This window comes from Diachasmimorpha longicaudata, chromosome 14 (assembly GCF_034640455.1).
Source record: "Diachasmimorpha longicaudata isolate KC_UGA_2023 chromosome 14, iyDiaLong2, whole genome shotgun sequence".
Lineage (NCBI taxonomy): Eukaryota > Metazoa > Arthropoda > Insecta > Hymenoptera > Braconidae > Diachasmimorpha > Diachasmimorpha longicaudata.
The window spans coordinates 3,353,847-3,379,031 of record NC_087238.1 but is presented as its reverse complement, the minus strand read 5'-3'; the positions used below and the strand labels follow the sequence as shown (position 1 = coordinate 3,379,031).

Genomic DNA, 25,185 nt, shown 5'->3' with positions numbered 1-25,185 from the left:
CAAGGCCCATAAGGCCCCCATTCCTCCCCACTACCCTCCCCGCCATTCTCCTCATCCTGACAGATTAATGCCTCTACCTATCCAATTTTTTGATCCATCACATCATCTGCCCACATCCACTGAACACATTATTGTCCTCCGTTGACAATTTAAACATAGGACAATCCCCATCTCCATCAACCGCCCACCTCCACCCCTCATCACATCCCCTTTCCATACACGAGCCCGTCCAGGCAATTCTACCTCCCAGTGTGAATGTTGTCAGCCAATTTTCTTGGCCAGTGCTTCCAAATGCCGCAGATTTCCATCTAACCCACAAATTCGCGGGAACGAAGGCCCCATCGCTTGGTACACTCGGGTAAGTATCCCCCTGGAAATGCTTTCTATCTCTCATTCCATCCATTCCCTTCATCCCATTTCAGTCCATGGTACATGGCTGGGGGTGGGGAAGGGGTTGGGGGGGTGGGGGGACTCGTAGGAAGGGGGGGAATGCTATTTCTACCCCCTTCAACACCTAAAATCCACCCATGGCTGGCCACAACTGTGATTATAATTCGCAGGGCCTTCTCTGGTTATGTGTTGGTGTATTGCCATGTTCCTGTACTTGACGGATATCTCACACTCGTACACGACAACTTGTCCGACGGAGGCGTATCAAACGACGATGTTCTTGCTTATGCGGCATTGCGGTTGTGTGCGACACTGTGATGACGGCGAGAGGGGGTGAGGGGATGTGTGTGTGGAGGGGTGGGGGGCGCACAGGACGTTGTAAAGGATTATGCACGCGGATTTAACTGATGAATCACATTGTCGTCTTGATTCGCGGTGGCGTTAATTTTCCAGGGACCTGGACCACCATCAAAAGGTAGATCTTGATGAAGAGAATAGAGGGTTGGGGGGGTGGATTTTCCGCTCGTTGCCTCCTCGACGGCTATGTGAATTTTACGGATTAGAGTCATGGACAGCCGGGGATTAGTGTGCTCCATTGAAAAAGTGTGAAATCAATCAACATAGAGTTGGTGGAGTGGAGTGGATTTGGTCTGAGGTAGAATCAATTTTGGATTTTCCAATTTTTGTTTTTTTTTGGAAAATCCGGGGGCTCTATAATTATCTGATGTTGCCTCACGTCTGGAGATGTGTTTCATAGCGATAATGAAATATTTTTGTTGATATTTTTTTGGAATCAATGGGGGAGGGAATAAACAGTGACATTTAAAGGGGTAATTAAAAAAATAAATAAATATGGATGCACAGCTCTGCAATTTAATTCTTTGTAGGAGTGCAGGGGGTTGATATTTTTGGAGCATTTAGGGGAGATAGTAATTGGAAGTTTCTGTAAAAATTGAGAATTTGGGGCAGGGGGTGAATAGAAAATTTTTGAAAAGCGAGAAAAGATTTTGCGGGGATTTTGTTTAAGAGGCGAAGGAACCGATGCAATTTTTAATATTAATGAATAATTTATTTGAATTTAGCAGAATTAATGCTGTTTATTGGGGAAACTGCTTCCAATCTCAATTAACATTTCAGCAAGATTAATATATTAATATATCAAGATGTTAATGAAGCGAAAACGAACATGGAAATGTTATTTTTTTACCAGACATTCCAATCGGAATTTTCGGGAAAAATTGAGGAAATTTGAGGAAAATTGGGTTCAGTGGATGGAGAGAAAGTTTTCTAGGAGTGGGAAAGGATTTACTGGACGATTCTTTTCAAGAGTTAAAGGAAATTGTACGATTATAATAACAATAAGTAATTTATTGAAATTTAGAAAAATTAATGGTGCTGATTATGAAAATTGATTTAGATCTCAATTATTTGGAGTTGACTCAATTCTTCAGATCTCTATAAACATTTCATTGACAGTAATATATTAATATATCAAGATATTAATATACAAATTCAATCTAATATACAAGTAATATTTGGTATAACAATCATGACGAATTATTATCGGATACTTTGCGATTACGAATATCGCAAATGCTACTGTCCGCACATCAGGCTTTTTACTATACTCGATATAGTGGCAACTATCAAATATGTGATAACGATTACCTTAGTAATGAAAATTCATTGTTCTATTATTTTTCTGATTTTTCAAATTATGGGTTATCGTTTACTATAGCATGTAGTAATCACTACTATGACATAGTGATGCTTACTAAACGATAGTTATTATTACTACGCGTGTGGGAGCAGTCAGAATCAGAATATGTTGAAGTAACGATGAAGTCAAAATTGAATTGAAAATTGTAAATATTTAATCATAAAAATGTATTCGATTTGAGATGATAAGATATTAAATATCTTGAATATATAATATAATATACAATATAATATATAACATAATATATAATATAATATATTTGAATATATTCAATATATCATCAAGTCAACTTGAACATTTTTATGATATATTAAGATATATAATATATTAAATATATTGTATATATTGAATATACTGAATTGATAATAATATTGAGAGAAGTTTTAATTACCTTTAATATTTAATAAAAATTGTAGGACTCAATAAAAACTCTTAAACGTTCACATGATCTTTCAAGTTTTGATTTCAATTGTGGCCAACGAAAGCATTGACGGGGATTTGTCATTTGGTCCCCCTCTGGGGCTCCTCAAATTACAAAGAATAATCAATTTGTGTTGACAATTAACATTGGTACTCCCTCAACAACGAAATAAACTCTTACATTCAATAATTTTCCAGGCGATTTGTCGGAAGCTCATCGCAGTGTCAATTCTCAATACGAGACCATTACGAGAAGAATAGGGGATTCATTTCGGGAAATGTTTGCTGGAGGGAGGATAGTGGAACTAAGGGTGGTTTTGTGGTGCAGAAAAGTACACCCACAAGAATGAACCACCTTCAATTCGAACAGACCGAGTTGTCTGGGCTTATTAATTTCACCAATAGCATGTTGAGGGAAGGGTGGAGGGCACAGATGGTGCGTCACAAGTCAATATTATGCTTTGTCCCGCAATTCGACCCATTCCCCTCAAGGATAATCGGTTACTATAGGTACATGTAGGCAAATTGTATGTGTATACCGTAGGGATTTCTCTTACCCACTCGGCTGGAGATGTGGCATAAAAATTATTAAGAATTTTGTCGATAAATCAAGTTTTATGGATTAGTTTTATGGACCAAATCAGGAATTTTAATCGAAGGGGGTGTGCTGGGTGGATGACATTTGACAGAAGGGATCTGTGGGTATTTCTGATGACTGGGTCGAGCTTCGTTGGTGATGGTGGAAGACTGGAGCTTCTGCTTTAATTCTCAGTTCGGATCGGGTGATTAATAAGGTCGAAAGACTGTCAAAGGAAATCGTGACATGTCATGGACCTGACAAGCTGCCATTTTCAGTGATTTGGTGTGGAGGGAAGTAGCAGCGCAGGTGCATTACTAGCAGTGGTAGTTCATCATGTAAGTGACGAATCAGTGTAATAATTGTTGATATTACATTTTCAATTAATTATAAATGTCTGGGGATATTAAAAAACTCACTAGGATTATTATTTCAATAGATAAAATGGGGTAATTAGAAACTGATACGAAATCGTAAGCTGATTCTAGTGGATTATGAACAGGGGTTTAGTAAATGATATCAAACGATTTGGTTGTAACCTTTAATTATTAATTATCACACGCAGAAGGTATATCTTAGTGATAAAAGGTTTCACACTCTGGATCCATTAAACAAAAGGCCCTTGTGCACTCATTTCTCTCTTTTCCTTCTCTGTTTCTGTTTATTAAAACTATTATAAACATTCCGACGGTGTTCTGAGAAAAACTAGAAAATACTGACATGGACTAACCAGAGCTAATTAATTTTAGAGGACTAACCAGAGCTAATTAATTTCAGAGGACTAGCCAGAACTAGTTAATTGTTTCCACACATACCATGCATTCTCAATAGATCCAGTTGTTAATCAGTGTTATTCGACTAGAATATTTATATTTTTTTCTCTTGTCTTGATGATCATATTGATCAACAGTGACAATCATGATTGATATAAATTATACATCAATAGAGCAGTGATGACCAGGTCCCTGAATTTCTTAAAATTAAGAGTATCTTAACTATCAGTGATCAGCTATTGGTTGAGACGATCACACAAGTGTCTACGTGAATGGTAAAGTCTCCTGTTTTCGTGATTAGAAACTGTCTCACCTCGTGATTACAAACTCCTCTACACTAAAACGTTGATCAAAAATTCCCGAAAATTTGAATTCTTTAAAAAGGTGATTTTATTTAATTAGTCATTTAATATTTCACTAAAACCAATTCATTGATAATTATAAATAAATAGCCACGGTTCAAGTTAAAAGTGGTTTCAACTGGATTTGATGGCTTAACTATTATTCCGATAAATGAGGAAGGAACTTCATTTCTTTAGAAATTCTATTTCTTTCACTGAAACCTATCTCGGAGACTAAATACCTGTTTATTGCAAAATCACTGTCATTTGAAAATTTTCAAACTAATGATAGTTCGTTCAAATGAAATTCTTATAATAAAATTCATTTTTTTATCAAAATAAATGTTATTTAACCTCAAGGATGGGCTAAGGTGCCCATCGAGGTCACCTGTCCCTTGATATCAACATTTGCATCTCGATATGAGAAACCTCAAGTCGATTTAAATCCATAAATAGGAACCGAGATTCGGACAATCTGCGCGACCACGCAGGAAAAACCCTCATCTGCATTTATTGGACTTTGGATTTTTTGGACGTTCTGGTTCGTATCATCCGCATCCCCGTCGCGAGCCCTTAGTGCCGAGCGCAGAATGCTAGTAGGGTTTCATATGAATGTCCTACCACAGCGCGTCCAAATTAATTGCAATACCTTCATCAGTATCATATACGTTATTTGAATCCAGATTGTCTATTGGTATAAGTCAGTATAGTACAGCGTTAGGTTTGATTTTAAGTGTGTAGACAAAGTGGAATGAATAGGACTCTTTGAGGGCATGTGACTAAAAGGTCCAGGGTGTTGTTTCCCTTTTTAAATCTAGTTAATTCCTCTAAGGAATCGGCACAGAGCGGATGTGTCTTCCAAGCACAATTATTTGAGTTAAATAATAAAGTAGAGAAATAGTTTCAAGCATTTCCAGAATTATTATTTTAAATAATCCATTTTCAATATCAAACTTCTCACAATTTTCACCCATAAAAATGTTTTTCAATTTCAAGTGGCAACACGAGAATAAAAGAAATGCAAATTAGTTATTTTAATAAATAGAACCAGAGAAGAAACGGAAAGGAATTAATGAACAAGGGCCTTTTGTCAAATGGGTCTAGAGTGTCAAATCTTTAGTCAATGGGAGTCAATTGATCTGGAGACATCATACGATAATAAAGAATTAAAGTTAATAGTTAAATCGTTTTTATATTATTGAGACAATTCCTATCCTTAATTAATTTTTGATAAACAGTTTGAAATGCAAACTCCAATATCTGGTGCCGAAATAAAGACGACTTTGTGCACTTGGGCCACTAGAGCTACTTCAATAGTTTCAATTATTCCCAGAATTATTCTTTCAAATAACCCAATCCCAAAAACAACAAAAAAATTCAATAATTTTCTGAAGTTAATGAATATTTGAAAAAAATAATTTATTTCTCAGTGTCGCATGGCCCAGTAATTTTTCTGCGACTTTTCTCTCCGTTCGCCGTCACCACACCGTCGGGGTACATGGTAAAAGTGGTGAGGGGGTTGCAGAGATGAAACCGATGCAGGAGGGAAGTGAGAGGTTGGAGAAAAGGCGCGCCGAGAGGAGGAGGAGAATCGCTGAGAGTGGAGTGTTGCCCCTCTTCTTCTCCCAACCGTTGACTCAAACGCCCGCGATATCTCCACCAATCGAATCACACCGCCGGCTCCGCCTTTTATCATTATTTTTTTACTTCACCCTCATTGGATGACATCCAGGGGCACCCCCCTGGTGTCGCTGAAGAAATAATAAAAAAAAAATGTTGACTCTCCTCTCTCGTACCCGAAGAGCACTCCCTGCTCGCTGTCTCTGTCATATTCTTGAGGATAAACTATCACTCCTCCTGGTCCTTCACTGATATGCCCAGCGTGGTTACAAGTGGACTCTAGACGACATTCAGCGCTTATCCTACTCGCATTATCCGCAGACTCCTTGAGATACCATGATTCTTCGAGATCCCAACAACTGAGATTATTCCATTTTCGGGGGAGACCTGAGGACGGAGGTCAAATGTTATATTTTTGTCAGGTGCAACTGAGTACATCAATGGGGAATAATTTATGGGATAGTTTTCCTCAGAGATGGGGAAGATAAGTATTGTTTTGAGGGAAGGGTTTAGTGGGGGGTGATATAATGAGATAATAATGATTCCCTATTTTTTGTGATTTCAGAGTGATTTCATATGATTTTTGGATGATTTCTCATGAGTTCAGTTCATCTTAACTAATTTAGGTTTTTAGATTTTCTTCAGCAACTCCATTACTCAAAGACAACTGATCGGAATTAGACAGAATGATGAAATTAGATTTTGTATGAGCAGCTGTGAGGAAGTTGGAGAAGATTTCAAGTGATTTCATACGATTTTTATCTAATTTCCAGTGATTTCCGTTGATTTCAACTGATTTCAGTTTTAAAATTTTATTCATTAGCTCATTTGCTTAAGGGCAGCTGATCGGAATCAGACGGAATGATGAAATTAGATTTTGTATGAGCAGCTGTCAGGAAGTTGGAGAAGATTCCAGGCGATTTCATACGATTTTGACCTGATTTCTAATTATTTCGATTGATTTCCACTGATTTCAATTTGAAAATTTTATTCATCAGCTCATTTTCTTAAGGGTAACTGATCAGAATCTGATAGAATGATGAAATTAAATTTTGTAACAGGATCACGCAGGAAGTTACAGGAGATTCGTTCTTCAAGGAATCAATTAATAACTCATCAATTCATAAAAATTGACTTATTTTTGGGTTTATTTGACCTCCCTAAGCTACAAAAATACTATTTTCCCTATATCGAAGGGACGAAGGCAAGTGATTTCATTTGAAATGGGATGAAATGCCTGAAATCATGCGATTTGATTGATTCCAGGTGATTAAGAGAAATAGAATTACAGACAAAAAATATTCGGTATTAACTCAATCGGGAATCGAACCCGGTCTGTCAGTTTGACAACTGGTCTTGTTACCCATCGAGAACCATAAAAATCCACTCTCGAATCCACCCCTAACTTCCTTCAGACATTAAATAATTCTAAGAGAATTAAAATTAGAGAAAAAAAACATACACTTTACCCCACCCGGGAATCGAACCCAATTCTCCCATTTTCACACCGACCGACCTTACCAACCAAGAACCCCAGAAACTGACTCTCAAATGCACCCCTAACACCACTTACCCTCCCTCAGACATTAAATAATGCTAAGAGAATTATAATTAGAAACAAAAAAACTCCACCGAATCGTCAATCGAACCCAATTCTCCCAGTTTCATACCGGGTACTCTGACCAACCGAGAACCCCAGAAACTGACTCTCAAATTCACCCCTAACATCACTTACCCTCCTTCAGACATTAAATAATTCTAAAAAAAAATTAGAATTAAAAACAAAAAAACTCCACCGAGTCAGGAATCGAACCCACTTCTCCCATTTTCACACCAACCGACTTTACCGACTGCGAACCCCCCAAACTCCCTCTCAAATTCCCCTAAAAACTCCCCAATCTCCCCTAGCCATCAAATAATTCTCCCAGAATTGCACCCAGACAAAACCCATTTTCACTTCCGCCCGCCGGGAATCGAACCCGAGTCTTCCACTTTCCCTCCCGCCACCCTTACCGACTCAGCTACCTCAGCTACCGGTACCACGTGATTTAAAAAATCCCTTCCATTTCAATCAAGGGTGAGACAGTGATTCCACCCTTGAACAACCCGTCGATTTGAACCTGATGATTTTTTTTCTCCCAACATTCCTCGAGATAGCGATAAATTCGATGGCATCAGTTGGCGAATCTCTTTAGGCTCCTGAAATAATGTAAAGTTACATGTACCAAAGAAAGAGCAACCCATACCGACACATCGCCCGGCTTGATCTGGGGCATTGTATTGTATTGTATGTATATCGTGTAGCTTTTAACCGTCGGAAAAGGGGGCAGAGAAGGTGAACAAGCGTAAGACAATGTAAAGCTGGTATGGGGCAATCTGAGATGTAACCTATGCCTGTGTCTTTTCAGATACCAAAGAGCAGTTGAAGTTATTTTTTTTATTGTTTTTGTCTTTGTCTTGGGACTGAAAGGGTGCCGATGGCGATGGTATGGGAATATTCAAGTAGTGGATCCTGAGATTTGAGAGATTGCGGTGGTTATGTCGATATCACACCGATAGAGGCGCCCTCTTTACCCTATTTCATGTTTTCTAGGCAATTTATCAGGTTATCAGGTTTATTGCGGTGGTATTGGGGTGGATAAAAAATATGGGGTGAAGGGGGTAAAATGGAAGGAGTGATGGGGTTGAGGTGAGTGAGTTGAGTCCTATTCTAAAAAGGAGAGCCACATATCGTATCGAAAATCTCGAATCGAATCGAAATCTCGCAAAGATGTAGCCAGTATCCTATTGGTCGTTTAATCTTTAGGCGCTAATTTTAAAACATAATGTAAAGATCGTTATGATTCACCGTGAGAGAGAGATTCAAGTGTTGATCACTCACTCACTATGATTCAAGTGTTGATGTCAAATGCTTTCGGACGAATCAAAGGTGAATCAAATTGAATTATATGACTGAAACAAAACTCATCCTTCATTTTCCGCGCGCTGAAGCGCGCGTTCGGTCTCCTGATATAAAATTTTAGATCTTTGTTGGGGTTATGAAATGGGAAGACGATACCTTCAACTACAGAGTGTAGGGTAGGTTTATTGTAACAATTAGTCACATGTTGTAATAATTAATTATATAATAGTCAATAGCCGTTCCATGAGGCATAGAGTTGATGGTAAGATAATTGTGAGGTTAAGTACGCAGGAGGGAGGGGGAATGATTCGCATAGAGAGCAGTGGGGGTGGCTAGGCGGGACGGAAGACAAAATACAAAAGATAATGTGTCTTGTTGAATATCCAAGAAAAATGATGATCAGAGAGTCACATGAGGTGGGATAAATGGAACGGGATGAGATGATAATTGAGATTGGTAATGAGGTTATGTAATGAGGGGTTTATGTCTATAAGTTCGAGAAAGAACTTTCGATAAACAAAATTTGGTCGCAATAATATGAAGAGATTTAACTGAATGCAAAAAAAGTTTATATACAATTACTTTGGTGGAAAAAAATTCAGAAACAAGTTCAGACAAATAAAATGGAAACACCTCAATTTTTAAAATATAATAACATTGTTTAATCACTTTACCCAAATGCACAGGTAAGTTCTGATTTTTTAGTTTTTTTTGGAAAACAAAAAATAATTAAATTGAGGAAAAATCTACGATTCCAAATGTGTTCAAATTTTCTAAACATTTTGTGTAGCTTTTAATCTTTGAATTTAGTAAACAGTTAAAGCTACTTTAATTCGAGTTCAAAATCCGAAACTATCAATCAATTTTTGCTTTTGTAAAATTTTTTTAAATACTTTAATCAAACAATCACTTTATCCTTAAATCACTTGCAAGTTCTGATTTTTTAATTTGATTTTTGGAAAAACAAATGATCACGAAATTGAGAAAATCAATAGGATTCCAAAAGTTATCGAGTTTTCTAAAAATTTAGTAAAGTTTATAATCTTTAAATTTAATAAAAGGCTAAACTACTTTAATTCAAGTTAAAAAGCTGAAAATACCAACAAATTTTCACTTCTAAAAAAAGGAAAAATTAATACTTAAATCACGTAATCACTTTAACAGTTGAATGGTTTTATCAGTACTAGCTAATCAGTAATTCAACCCATTGCATCAATATTGATATAGTTCTAAGTGTCTGATTTCCGTAATTTCCGTCAGTCACACATAAAAATGTTGAATAAAAAATTATCGAAATACTTCGCATAGCAATTATTACCTCTAGTCCCTCCTCACCTTTGACTCTTAATGTTTATTTCAATTATCGTATTTCGTTGTGGTCAAGGCTTCATGTGGGTTGATAAGCATCAGATAGTGTTCCCTGGTGTCTTGTGGCTATTTTCAAGTCATCACCGCTAGACAAAAACACCCATCAAGTGACGTAATCAAGTTCAGTGATTTATCATATCTCTAATTTGATTCTCCCAATATTTATGTTCTAGAGCCACTTATTTTCACGAAATCCGACATACAAATCTTTTTATCGGTTGACGATCTTCTCGAAATCTTCAAAAAAATGTTTGGATGGTCCTCCTGGTGAAGTAAAAATATTCTTTGGAAGATTTCGTGAGATAACTTTTTCTCAAGAAAATATTCTGAATTTATCGTTGGAAAATGTTACTTACAAATTCTTATCTTAACATATGTGTAAACAAAGATCTTCAATTGGACATCTTTGAAGATCTTCGAGAAAAAATTTTTTTTTACAGAAAAATTCAATAACGAAGTGCTAAAATGAGATTAGTAACTTTTGACTATTGATCACTTTTTGGTGAATATCTCGAAATCTAAGGAAGATATCAAAATTTTTGGTGAAACCTTTTTTGTGGAGCGGATTCAGTACTATAATAAAGGTTATTACAAAAATTCCGTTATCTCCCTTAGATTCAGAGTTATTGTTCCAAAAGTAGACTCAGAGATAACTCAACTTATCTCGTTTTACGACTTCGCTACTGAATTTCCTTTGAAGATCTTCAAGAAACAATTTTTGTGTGCAGATTTCTTTCGTAGATCTTCGCGAGAGATCTTCCGATCATTTCCCTGAATGTTTTTGCAAGATATAGGGTAGACAAAACTCACTAAATTGGATCGTAAGACACATTTATAGATTTTCATGTTGAAATTTTGAAATTCTGTCTCACTTTTATCTGTAATCAATGTTAGCTGACCCTCCACAGATTGAGAACTCGTTGTATTTTTCAATTTCAGTCCCAAAAAAGATGGTTATCTCCAAATGGCAGCAAATATATAGTCAAAATTTCGATGTTATCACTTCGGCCATTTTCTCACAAAAAAATCCGAAATTTACCGTCAAAAACCAGTCGCCACATGAGATGAGCCACTCAATAAAATATAATCCAATTCCTCTCATATGATAATATAATTTATTTATTAATCTGACTTTAAATAAAACCAATACTTGACGGATTATTTTATGCACACACTGACAGAAAAATATAATTTTTCCACTAAAATATTCATCTGACAAGAATTTAATTTATCGAATTTTCCAAATGGAAATTTCGGGCGTTTGTTTGTTCAAACAAATATCATTAACAAAATTATATTTTTTCCTCAATGTACAACTTTCCTATGTAAATCATCTTTATTCATATTTCTCTCTTATTCATTCCTCTTTTTGCACTGAATAATTAAATGCGGACTAAACGATGTTAATTTGCGTAAAATTGTCATTAATAAAATGAAGTTTTTCGAGAGTTTCTATGTTTCCCAATCGGTCCACTTTGCCTCGTCCTCTCCTATAAAATTGACTGGATTGAATTTCTTCCTCTCGTTCTGTCATTAAAATTCATGAAAATGATTTTAAATAAATTCGATTAATCCGTTCTTTCCGTCTATTCTATTACGTCGGCTTATCTAACTGAACCAGTTTTCCCAATTCCGAATTGCGTAATTCGATTGTATTGAGTCCATTAGCTGTTCGATAATTGTCTCATTTCCGATGCATTCCCACCACCATTATGCCCGGCAAGTGCTCCACTTTGTCAATTTTTACATGTCACTTTGACTAAGTGGATACAGCAGATCTCTGTATTTGCCCGCGATCACAAAAGTCCCACACGAAGAGGTAGAACTAACCGGGTATCTATCCAATAACAGAAAAAAACTGGACGACGAGAGAAAACATAAATTATTGAACAAGTCATGTAACCACGGAGCGTCGGCCAATCGTCGTCTGAAGTAGCCAAGAAAGCAAGTAAAACACGACTCGTGTTCATACTTTATGCCACCTCAAAGATTCATTAGAGGCTGAAATTACAGAAAAATATCGAGAAAAATTTTATGATTCACCGCACGGAGAGCAATATTCAGGAAAAATTACGGAACTCGTATTTCGCTTATCGATTACGGAATTGACTAAAGAATTTTACGTGAGGGTATCGTAATTTTTGATATACGATTCAGATAAAAATATGAAAATTACTAAAGTTACAGAAATTTCAGGAAAAAGTCTGTGACAGTTCGGTAAAATTACCAGTCATTATATTTTCATATATACGACTATATATAATTTTTATTGATTTTTCACAGGTTTCCTTTTTTGAAAAATTAAATCAAATGTTTTTTAAATCCCGTTTCGAGCTATTCTACACAACGAGAAATATTCAGAAAAAATGACCGAAATCGTATTTCGCTTATCGATTACGGAATTGACTAGAAAATTTTACGTGAGGGTATCGTAATTTTCCACACGACGCGAAATATTCCGTAAAAATTACGGAACTCGCAGTTCACTCCCCGATTACGGAATCGACTGGGAAATTTTACGTGACAGCATCGTAATTTTTGACAGTCGATTTAGCGAAAAGTTCCAGAACTTTCAGGAAAAATTCCGTGTCAGTTCCGTAATTTTTCTTGAATATTTCTCTCCGTGTAAAGATCTAATAAATATCTTATATATAATTTGTCTATGAATTTCTTTAATTTACTGATTCACGATCGATTTGAATCTTCAATAATTATTTCATAATATTGAAAGTGAAAATAATTGAAAGTAACTGGAATTAATGACGAAGGCGACAGGAGTTACGCGACGGTTGATGAGTTATTGAAATGAATCGGTATATTTTCTTTGCCATCAATAAATTGATGGCGAGGTTCCGAATGACTTTTACGATACGTTTTTTACTATCAATTTATATCTCTTACGAATGTATACATATAGATCTCAATAGGAGATTGAACAAAAACCTCTGATTATTTAATGAGATAGTTTTTATTTACCGCTGCGGTAACCTTACCCATGAAGACAGTATATTTTTCCGAAGGTAATATAATGAACAACTGAACAAAAAACAATTTTTATTTGTTTATCCCTACTATTTTCCTCTATTTTATTCAATTGATTATGATAGAGGACATGAAGACTAAAATTTAGAGATAGAAAAAAAAAGTGGAACATCACTATAACATAGTATACTATAGTGATTATAGTATAGTGATTATAGTGATTATAATCATTGCCGACAAACTATATCTATCCACTATATCTAGCGAGTCTGTCAACCATTACTACAGCATATAGTAATTGTTACTATACACATAGTAATTATTTCTATAAGATGATAATCATTTCTACATCATAGTAATCATTACTATAACATAGTAATAACTATAGTAATTACTATAACATAGTAATTATTCCTATAAGATGACTATAACATAGTAATGGCAATTCAATTATAGTCACTCCTACTACAGATAAATATTCATATAGTTCTCTACTATACCTTCCTTTTCCGTACCATTTGTAACAATCACAACTGATGAATCGAGCCAGGCCAATTAAAAAAAAAAAATTCATGGGGTATTATGACACATCAGGGAGGATATACGAATCGGATAGCGATTTATTTCCAAAAGCAATATAAACCCTTGTGGGCGGTATTGCACAGGTCGGAAATCGAGAAAGTGAGCGTGGCCTTTCCCCCCCTCCCCCTCCCGCCCCCCAAAAATTTGCATGAGGTATTAAAGCACGGTGGCTGGGTTTTCAACGGGTTGGAGCCGATGTTTGCCGACAGCGCGACAGTCACGCGATCAAAGGATCTCTGCTCTCGTTTCATCACCTTCCCATTTTCCCTTTCTACGTAATTATCTCTCTCGCTCCCATCTGTTTTTGGCCCTCTCGCCCATGAGTTCGGTGAGCGCCTGCTACCTTTTAGTCCTACAAAAGTTACTTGAGCTTCTCTTTGTGTGCCCCTGCGAATCGTCTTATTCCCCGTAGGACAGCGATTCCCTCGTTTGCCATCCCTTCACCCTGCGCCCATCCTTTCTCCAGTATCCAGAAGTGATTCACCCATGAAAACACTACCAAGGAATGTAAATTTCGTGGCAAAACTTCTCTCATTCCCTTTTAAACACAAGAAATCGTAAACCAGAATCACTCGTATCTTAATTACCGAGTGAGGTTAATTATTTCAAGGAGGGAAGAATAAATTTTAGTGGAAGTATTTTCATTCAGCGTTGATTCTGGCTCACATTACGTGAATATTTTAGATATCAACAGTACATTATAGTTGCCGTTAAATTCTTTATCGCATTCACATTTGGATTTACGGGCACGTGCTGTCGATAAGAATTGCTACTAGTCTTCGTTGGAGAATGAGACGTCTACCGCTCAACACTTGATGTGAAAGCCATATTATTAAAATAATATTAAATTTCCATGTTGTTGAAGAAAAAATATCCGATATTCTGGAACTACTGAATGTCGAGAATTGATTGTTTCTCATCGATTTATGAAAATACTTGATATCGATTCTCGAATTATCGATTTTGGAGAATCGATTTTTTTTTAATCGATTTATGAAATTAATCGAGGTTTATGAATATATTCGGTCGAACCTGAAGAGTTTTTGGCACGCGACGAGCAGCTTCTGACTTGTATAAAGGACTCATCTTTTCAAAATTTCCTTTAATGAATCGGTTTCCACTTTTTTCATTAAATTAGGAATAACTTTTAATTGATTATTGCAATTTAATTTTAATTTAGGTAGAGATAGATCAATATGAAGATTTTCATTGCTTCGTAATTAAAATGGAGCCCCCAAGAAAGTAAATGATTCCGGAAAAAATCCTTTTTTAACTCAAGGGAAAACAAATGTCTTCATCTAAATTAGATTTAAATTCCTAAATTAAAATTAAAGAATTCTTCCAAATTAATCGATACAGTGAACCCTCATTCATTCAATAAAAACATCATCTCTGTCTGCGAAAAGAGGAATAAAATTTCATTGAGTTAACTTGAAAACTATTTACTCCATTTGAAGATTTTTTCCTTTCAGAAATTCGGAATAACTTTTCAGATATTGTTATAAGATAATTCACTGTATTTGTTCAAGTGGCCAGACACTCGAATGGCGCAGATGACGATGAAACGCCAATTGGAGTATCGGAGACCGATCTCTCCCACGTGTCGTCTCACCCAAACCATTTTTTCTTCATTTTATTTCGAGAGGACAAAGTCGCGGAGAGCGGAAGTGACAAAGCGACAGATCGTCAGCCTTCTATCAACTGATGAATGGGTCCTAGGACCTATCTTAGTTATGCGATGCACGCTCTCGTCGAAATGCATCACTGCCAACTCATCACAAAAACGGTTTTCATGCGGCCAAACGAAAATGTTCACGAATATGTTTACGCGCGTCAACATTCTTGAAACAAATGTTAAACGTTTTCATTTTTTACTGTTCGGTGGGTATTCAAAAGAGAAGAAGCGAAGATTCTGAACCTTCATTTGTATTCTTAATTTATGGAAATTGATGAAAAGTCTCTTGTCAAAGGGGAGCAAAAATGTGTCCCTCATTTTTTTATATGTTTAGGTCAAAGATAACATTCTATGGTACATCGAAAGACCGGGAGGATGATTTTTAAATTAATGTGAGTCAAGATCATAAACTGCTACAACAAAAACGATGATAAATTCAAAGAAAAAATAATTTACAAAAAAATAACGAAATACGAATAACCAAAAAGGACAAATGAGAAACATAAAATAAAAATATTTAAAGTCATTAATACAGTTCGATAAATGTTAAATATGGAGCGATAATTAATCTAGAATTACAACAAATATTTCTACATATTTATTTGTTTTTTATAAATAAATTGATGTAAATCACTAAAAATACTTAAAGCAAGGGAATGTTGAAAAACTATAAAATTATCTCGATTATTAATTATCAACTGATTGAATTCACTTTCTTTGCTTAATTGTTCCTTCGTCCAAAAATAATTAAAAACCGATAATGGAAATAAATACAAGGTATCATCCATATCAGCTTGACATGTAAACACAAAAATTGAAATGATAAACTGATTAAAAATATATAATCAAAATTACCGGCAATAAATTCTCTTGAAGAATTCTACGATTTGATCGACGAATGAAGTATATCGACAATAATTGTCATTTGTTTTTATCTATTCTCTTGTTTATTCACAGCAACATTCTTTTTTGTATTTACTTGTGTTGTATGCTACGCACAATAAACATTGAAACTTAGCAACTAGGAAATTTCCCTTTTCTTTATGTAAATTGATATTTAATGATATTTCCATTCATCATTTATCATTCTTCTATTCATCAATATATTTGCTAATACTTTTGGATCGACTCAGAATATAATACGATATAATGCATTTATGATGAACTGGAAACGTCGAAATAGTTTTTTTTTCATGTGGAAAGGTATTTATGATTAATAACATTATGGAAGTCCTGAGGATGTTAACCTCCACATTGAAAAAAGGTAATTGTCTGCAATAGCTCCCTGAGTAATAAAATTCCATATTGATTGCCTAATGATAGGTAGGCGGCGAGGTATGAGTTTAAAAGGATGAGAAATTCGTCGGGAATGAAGAAGACGCCCGGTAGCTCAATTGGAAGAGTAGTGGACCCCATTTTTCGAGCGCAATATATCAATAATTTTTCATTTCTCTTTTTCATACGAGAACCAGGAAATAAAAAAAAACTTTGGTAAAAATGAAAACGCAGATTATTTATTAAACTTTAGAATTATTTTAAAAAAATAATTATATCAAAACGAAACAGATATTTTAATTTTTTATGTACCTGATTTGCATCTGTATAGATTACACATAATTGCAGATAGTTATTAAATATTTGTTGAAACTAAAAAAATGGCTTAAAAGAAAACGAACTGTAAAACTGAGACTGAGGTTATGAAGATGAGAGTTCAACTTCTATCTGAGTACTTTCAAATTATTTGAAAATTGTTTCCTTTGATAGTATTAAATTACAACGAAATTAAATTAAATTAGAATTAAAATTTTGGGGACAAATATTTTGTTGAATGGGTCCAGAGTGTGAAAATGTTGGTTACTAAGGGTTGGTTCCTCTGGAGACATCATACGAGAAAGATATCCCTTCTGCCTGCGATAATAAAGAATTAAAGTTTATAGCCACATCGTTTGATATTATTTAGTCAATCCCTATCGATAATCCAATAAATCTGATTTCATGTCAAAATATTCGATGAAGAGCGATTGCAATTGATCGAAGTGAATATTATAAGTCGAATAACATGAAATGGTCTGCATTATATGACGACTGAACCATTATCTAATACAAATCAATACAATCCTCATCACCCATTCTTAAAGATTAAAAATTTCGATAAATATTGATCGCATGGTCCCTGGCTAACGCGTGTAAAGTGCGACTTACCTAACAACATAAAATTTATACAAAAAAAAATCGAAATGTGAGACACATGGAAACATTTCTTCAATGATACTAGATTTCTTCTGAAGAATTCCTCCTACTGTGCGTCTTACATCGAACTCTTCAATCGTTTGAGAATCAGATAATCGATCCAACATGAATGCCCATGATGCTCAAGCCTGACTTGATTCTCGGAGATAAAATGCCTTTACGTAATCGAAAAAATCGAAGAGATTCTCTGCCGAGAACTGCAAAACACACCGAAACCACAGGAAAATTATTCTAGAATGATTCATGTTGTAGTGGTTTCATTCGGAAGTCCCCTCGGACATTGTATGCGAGCTATCCATACCACTGTACTTTGGCCCACGAGGATATAATTTTACGACGCGAGCGAACAGAACGTAACACACGGCAGTGTAACAGGAGATGGAACGGAATGCAGAAATCCCTCGAGCGGTTTTTGGCCAAGTGAAGTATCTGCGTGGAAGGGAGGAGGAGAGGGAGAGCGACAGACAGAATCAGCAAGAGAGGTGAAAAAAAGGAAAGAGAGAGTGAGAGAGAGAAAAAGAGCTTGAGACATTGATAGACAGCCGGACAGAGACGAAGACAGACAGACAGAGACAAAGACAGTCAGCCAGATAAAACGAAAGACGGACAGATATAGACAGAGACGAAAACGGACAGAGATAGACAGAAACAAAAACAAACAGCCAGACAGAGACGAAAATAGACTGAGTTGGACAGAGGTAAAGACAGGTAGCCAGACAGAGACGAGGATATACAATCAGAAACGGCAACAGGAACAGAGACAAGGACATGGAGAGCGACGAAAATGAGAGAGACAAAGACAGGGATAGACGGAAACAGGAATACGGACAGACCATCCGACGGAGATGAAGACAGACACAGACATAGAAAGACGTAGAGATAGAGACAGAAACAAGGACACAGACAACGACAGAAAGTGACAAGGACAGGCAGACGAAAAAGAAAGACTGCCAGATATAGACAGACAGAAGCAAAGATAGAAACGGAGACAGACATTGGGACAGGGACGAAGATAGACACAGCCGAATAGAGACAGCAAGACAAAGACAGATAGAGGTGGAGATAGCGGTGGAGACAGAGGCAGAACGCGGAATAGAGATCAAGACAGAGGTAACGACAGACAGCGGCAAAGACAGGAACAAAGAGAGACGGAGGCAAAAACAAAGACAGACAGCCGGATGAAGATGATGGCAGTCAGCTATAGATAGAGATAAAGATAGATGAGCAGACGGAAACGAAGCGAGACAGAGATAAGCAGACATCCACAACAGCAGCGACAGAGGCAGAGGCAAAGAAAGAGACAGAAAGATATCTACAAAGGTGGAGATAGAGGGAGATAAATGGCCACAAAGGCAGAGGCAGAGACAGAGACGGATTGACAGCCACAGAGGCAGAGACAGAGGGAAAGACGAAAAATGAGACTAACAGAGCCAGATAGACAGTCGCAAGGGCAAAGGCAGAGACAGAGATAGAGATGGAAACCGAGACAGACAGAGACAGAGTCAGATAGATAGTCGCAAGGGCAAAGACAGAGACAGTTATGGAGACACAGACAGACAGAGACAGATGGACAGCCACAGAGGCAGGGACAGAGAGAGAGGGAGACGAAAATTGAGACTGTCAGAGCCAGATAGACAGTTGCAAGGGAAAAGACAGAGACAGTAATGGAGACACAGACAGAGACAGAGACAAATTGACAGCAATACAGGCAGAGACAGAGAAAGACACGAGAACTGAGACTGACAGAGCCAGATAGACTGTCGCAAGGGCAAAGACAGCGACAGATATACAGACACAGAGACAGAGAGAGAGAGAGAGAGAAAGACGAAAACTAAGACTGTCAGAACCAGATAGACAGTCGCAAGAGCAAAGACAGAGACAGATATAGAGACGCAGGCAAAGACAGAGACTGATTGACAGCCACAGAAGCAGAGTCAGAGAGAGAGAGACAAAAACTGAGACTGACAGGACCAGATAGACAAACGCAAGAGCAAAGACAGAGACAGGAACAAAGACAGAAACCGAAACAGATATAAAGACAGCGATGCAGACAGACAGAGACAGAGTCAGCGATAGAGAGGGAGAGAAAGAGAGAGAGAAATTGTGGCTCCCGTCGCGTTTTACAAATTATTCAATTAGCCCCCTCGTATTGAGATATAAATATTCATTATTCGTAATACGCGGGGTCCAGGTTGGGCGGGATTTGAAGACCGCACGGTTGCTGGTCTGTACCCGCAAACCCCCCGCCGGGTCACAACAAATGTATACGTTACAAAGGTCCACTGCCAAAGCACATAAACAATTCGAGCGGACACGCGCGTTAGATGCTCTAACGGTCGTATATGCGCACACTTGCCGGGATTTCCTACAATTTCCGGCCAACCCGAAAATTGTATTCAACGAGATGCAAAATGATGGGAATTCTACGCTTCGTCGAGGGAGCTTCTTTATTCGATACGCCCGGACGACTCGTAATAGTGAGAAATATCGAGAAACTTGGAATGTGTATACGTATTTGTGAAAATGACCTCCACTCAGGTATGTAATGCTGCAATCGTATTTTCCATCGACACTGTTACAAGCCGATAAAAACGCCTGGCATTTTTTCACCGCTAGAATGAGTAAATAAATACGGTCAATGAAACTGTTTTTCTATCATGAAAAATGGAAATCTAGAGAGTAGATAAATTGCGGGTGACAATTTCTGGATTTACCCGCAATTCTTTTCACTTTTTAATTCCATCTAATGAATTTCTTATTTTTTATCTCCTCTATCGTAAATATGACCGGCACTCATTGATGCCATTTTCTTATAATTTCTCGTACAAGCAGTTATCTTGCATAATGAAATGTGATTATGTCATGTGGTTCTATATCCAGAAGATTAGTTTCCCCCTCTTAATGCGAAGGAATTTCTGATAATAATTGTGCTGCTGTTTTTCGTTCAGTCTTGTCTTTGCTCTATTGACATAAAATTTAAAAAACTGATCCTCAATTTATATTCCAAACCAAGACTATTCTATTCGGACAATTAATGAATTATTTGGAGAGATATTAATGTAAGGAAGACATTCTTAATTGGGTCTGGTAATCTTTGAAATATTGAATTGAAGAATACAAATGTCTTAGTTCAACGTATGAAAAAATACTGATAAAAAATTCAAGAGAAGAGATAATGAAAATTCAATTATTGTAAATTAAAAATTCAAATGTCGATATAATATATGACATATACTATATAATATCTTATTATATTAATATTATATATTATGTAAAATGAAGCAATTAGCGTTAAATAATCGATCCTACATATTACATACAGTTATTATTCCCACAATTATTTCCGAAGCAATATATTATTATTGTGATAGTTATTATTATCGCCGGTATTATATATTATATAGATTATAAAAGAGCTGAACGAAAACTTTACATTTATTTAAAGGACTTCCCTATGTGGATAACTCCTAAGTCCTCTGAGTGTTCTAGGAAAAATGTTTTCCGGAAAATCGTTCGCTAGGAAAGTCATTTCCCAGAAAAATGTCTCCCACATTTCATTTTCAATGCAAACTTCCATCTTATTATTCCCATTTTCAAGCCCAATCACCACGAACACTAAATACATAACATTCACTCTTACAATTATTAATGTAAAATAAATTTCTAAGTGAAAACGCTCACCCTTTGACAGAATACGAATACAAACAAATCAATTAATAAATCAGGAAAAAGTGGTACTCTTCCAGGTACCGAATTTCGTAGACAAAATTTTCCGTCAACATCTGTCCAGATAACTGTCCGGAAACCCTTCCGTTCGGACGCAAATATAATCCAATAAAAATTCCACCCCATCCCCCATCAATAGTAATCTCCATCGGCTTAATTAATCACAGAATTTCACGTGAAATTTATGGTTGATGTAATTGATGCAACTTTCAGGTGCTAAACCATCCTGGAGAACGAGAAACATAAAGTGGAATAACAGAACAACAAAAAAAAAAGGAACGTGTAGGTATTTTAATAGGAGCGTTTCGCACACTCAGTTCCTCGCGCCCTCCTGTGGTTCATCTCGCGATGTTTCGCACACGGGCCATAGGAGCCTTAGCCACCAGTGAAATACAAAGTGAGTTGTGCGGCAAGTTTAAAAACGAGCCCCGAGAAATGCACATTTTAATCGTATCGCCTAATAGTGAGGCGTTTATAAGCTTCGCTGGGTATCTCATGAATACGCATGTTATCCACCACCCTCTTCATCGCTGTTACAAGGACTGTTCTAAATTAATGCGCGAATGAGACTGGTCATATACTACGAACTGGTGGAATGCTCTTCATAAAGTGCCCTACAAATTTTTTTTTTCAACAGTAACCCAACTATGACGGGGCTTAATGCTATTACCCGCCCCCTTTTTTTATTTAAAGCATTTAACCCATCAGGGTTACACTGCTGTGATAAGTGAACGTACATTCCGGATGTATATCTAAACAAGGGATGTAGACTTACATATTGGCTTTAATTCTGATGAGAAATGAATGTTATTTGATATTCACGAGGAGAGAAAATTCGGTGAATTTTTCTCGTGTGATTCCGATAAAAATTACTGTGGTGTGTTAGAAAGTCGGGGTAAATTGCAATTTCTTTATCGACTTGGGAAAACTGCTGTATCGACTTCGTAGAAATTCAGTCTAATGGGCGATGAGAAGATGGACGCCGGATGGCTGATGCAGTAGGTTCGATGACGGAGTCCAACGGCGGCAGTAGTCGGATATATTCGGCGCTCGTCGTTAACCAATCACAGGCAGGTAACGAAAAATTGCTGCGCGGCAGAATAAAATAAATTGATGAAGATAGAAATTTTTAGAAGATTTTTATGAATGTTTCATTTGAATTCAAATGAATTACAAAATTATTAATTACAAAATTTATGGTACTGATGGGAATTTTCATGTGTAATAAAACACATTTCAGTATTCTAGTATTTTGCACCTGAATTCTGGTGCCTGACACAGTAATTTTTCTGCGACTTTTCTGTTTGTCACATCAACCGGAGGAAACACTCGCTCTCCCCCAAGTTTTTCGATTAATTTGTTATTGAGAATGTTATTAACAATAGTGGGGGTATCGCCACAGTATAATTCTAATTCTCTTCAAATTATTTGATGCTTAAAGAAGGTGATGCGGTGTTTCTGGTGAATTTGAAAGTGAATGTCTGTGGTATCTGGTAGCTCAGTTGGTAAAAGTATTCTGATGAATAAGAGAACTTTTCTCTCTTTTTGTACATAGTTGTATTTAGCCGAAGGATTTTAAGTTTATTAATAAGTGATGTAACCTTGTCATGACATAGCCCTTTTTTACCCACCGTTTTTGGGGACTACATTCACACACGAAACTGTTTCAACCTCATGGTTTCTTTCTATTCATGAGAGAAAAGAAAATAATATATATAGGAAAATTGGTGATATGGGTATGTGCTAAATTTTTCAAATGATTTACTCATAAAAACTGTATTGATTGTGAATGTAAATTATTGCCAATCCCATTATCTCAAATTTGTCATAAGGTTACATACGTTAACTTATAAGTCTGTAACATTCATATCTTTCTTTCTCGGTGACTAAACGTTTTATTATAAAAAAAAAGACAACGACACGAACAATTATTATGTGCCTTACATAGAGATCTGGTCAAACTACAGTAGTTCGCTCTTGCACAGAGAAAAAAATTTAATTTTGCCAATCACCTCTGTTATGGACAATTAAATGTCAAAATCCCCATTCGAAAAATCGCCTTAAATTCTTGTAAGAAGAATATTTGGTTCGCAAAATGATATTTTCCTCGCCGTGTACAGAATTTACTCGTCTAATGGTTCTTCGGGACTTTACCTGCCGCTTGTAAAGAAAAAAACCGAGGAAAATGATGAGGAAAAATGAACGCAAGGTGCATCGCGTGCTGTTTAATGACTCAATGTTTAAACCAAAAGATTAGATACCTTCGAGACTCCGTTTGGCTCATTCACGTGATCCGCAAAGCTCAACCGGATGCAATTTAATCTGAAATCACAAACGGTGTGAGACGACTAACCAGTACATTGTACCACGCTTTTCTTCAATAACGGAGTTGATGATTTTTAATACAACTTCCCGGCGGGATGAGCAGTGTTAACGTGAGGACTTGACTTTCCCAGAAAAAAAAAGAAACGGGCGAGGGAGAAGGAACAAGGGATATGGGGGATGAGTGTAAAACCGGAGATCGCAGCACATATCGAGATCGAAAAATATTCCGCGTGTATGACCTCGTCACGATATCATGGCAGATAAATGAATTCCATGGGGAAAAAATAGTTGAATGACGGATGTTTTATATTTTATCCTGGTGTAGGATGACTGATCTTTTTGTGTGGAATAAAACAAGGACAAAAGTGGGTATGAGTGAGATGGAAGTATGTCGCCAGAATGAGTAAACCTAGACTGTAATATTTAGACGATTGACAAGATTTGAATGTTTATATGAAAGTATCGAATGTCCGTTGCGTGATAGAAAAAAGAGCCATTGTGAGATTAAGCGGAAGAGGGAAATGATTTTTGGGAATGAGTGCGACGAGTGTGGTATGTATTTGTGTATTTATGCGTGTCCTATGAGCGGAATGAGTTTGAGAGAGAAATAGTGTGACAGAGGGAGAAAGAAAAGTATTATAAACAAATGAGTATGGATGGTGCGAGAGGACGATGTATGATTCAGTCTGAGGATGAGAGTTGACCAGTTAAGATCGCGGATCTTTATTATACTCGATTTAATTTTTATTATCGATAAATATTTTAAGTTTGATTAAAATTATTGATGTCCCCTGTACCCTGATCCTATACTGGTATATTCGATTTTCAATGGGAAAACCCCAGAAACATTTGACTTATATAATATATTGTATATGATGTACAATATGTACCATTAAGATCATGTAGGAATAGGATTAATTAATGGCAGTACTTTGTAAGGTTTTAAATTGTTTAGAGGTGTATAGGCATATGACACGAAACGTTCACACATTCGTTGAAATCCTGTATATGCTGCGTAAATTAGAATGATGCGCCTTGAAATAATAAAGGGAGTGTTGCACTTGTGAGATATAAAGTTTATTGTACCAAGTTCGTATTGTGGACAATAGATTAGAAGAGACAACTTCATCCTTCGAATGTTCGAATGTAACTAACTCAAAACTAATTTTACAAACCCATTCAGGGTCTCGCCTACTTCAGGCAAGAGGGAGCCACATTAAGTTTAAATTTTCTTATTATTTGGTTGTATAAACTAATCCAAACTAAAGTAGTTATTGATCAGGTTATGGTATTACCTGACACTTGGTTTCGGCTTCGATTCCCGGCTGCGTTAAAGCGCAATTTTTTTCTCTTTAATTCGCATTCTCTTCGAATTATTTTTTATTTCATATCACGATCTTTTTGATTTCCCGTCTTGAATGTTGTTTTTCCCCTGTATCAATTTTTGTGAGGCCCATTGCTCAGCGTACGCAGTCCTATAATAAAAATCAGAGGACAGATTCGACGTGGTGTTAATTATAACTACTATTTTATT

At 36.4% G+C, this 25,185-nt stretch overlaps 1 long non-coding RNA gene across 1 annotated transcript; it reads right to left on the bottom strand.

Annotated features, from left to right (window-relative positions):
* Positions 1–3,579: 3,579 nt before the first annotated feature.
* Positions 3,580–24,785, bottom strand: LOC135169017 (uncharacterized). Its single transcript, XR_010300138.1, has 3 exons — positions 24,738–24,785; positions 23,588–23,648; positions 3,580–6,228 (listed from the first exon to the last, which is right to left on the bottom strand). It is a non-coding gene; the product is annotated as an uncharacterized LOC135169017 (long non-coding RNA).
* Between the last annotated feature and the right edge of the window lie 400 nt (positions 24,786–25,185).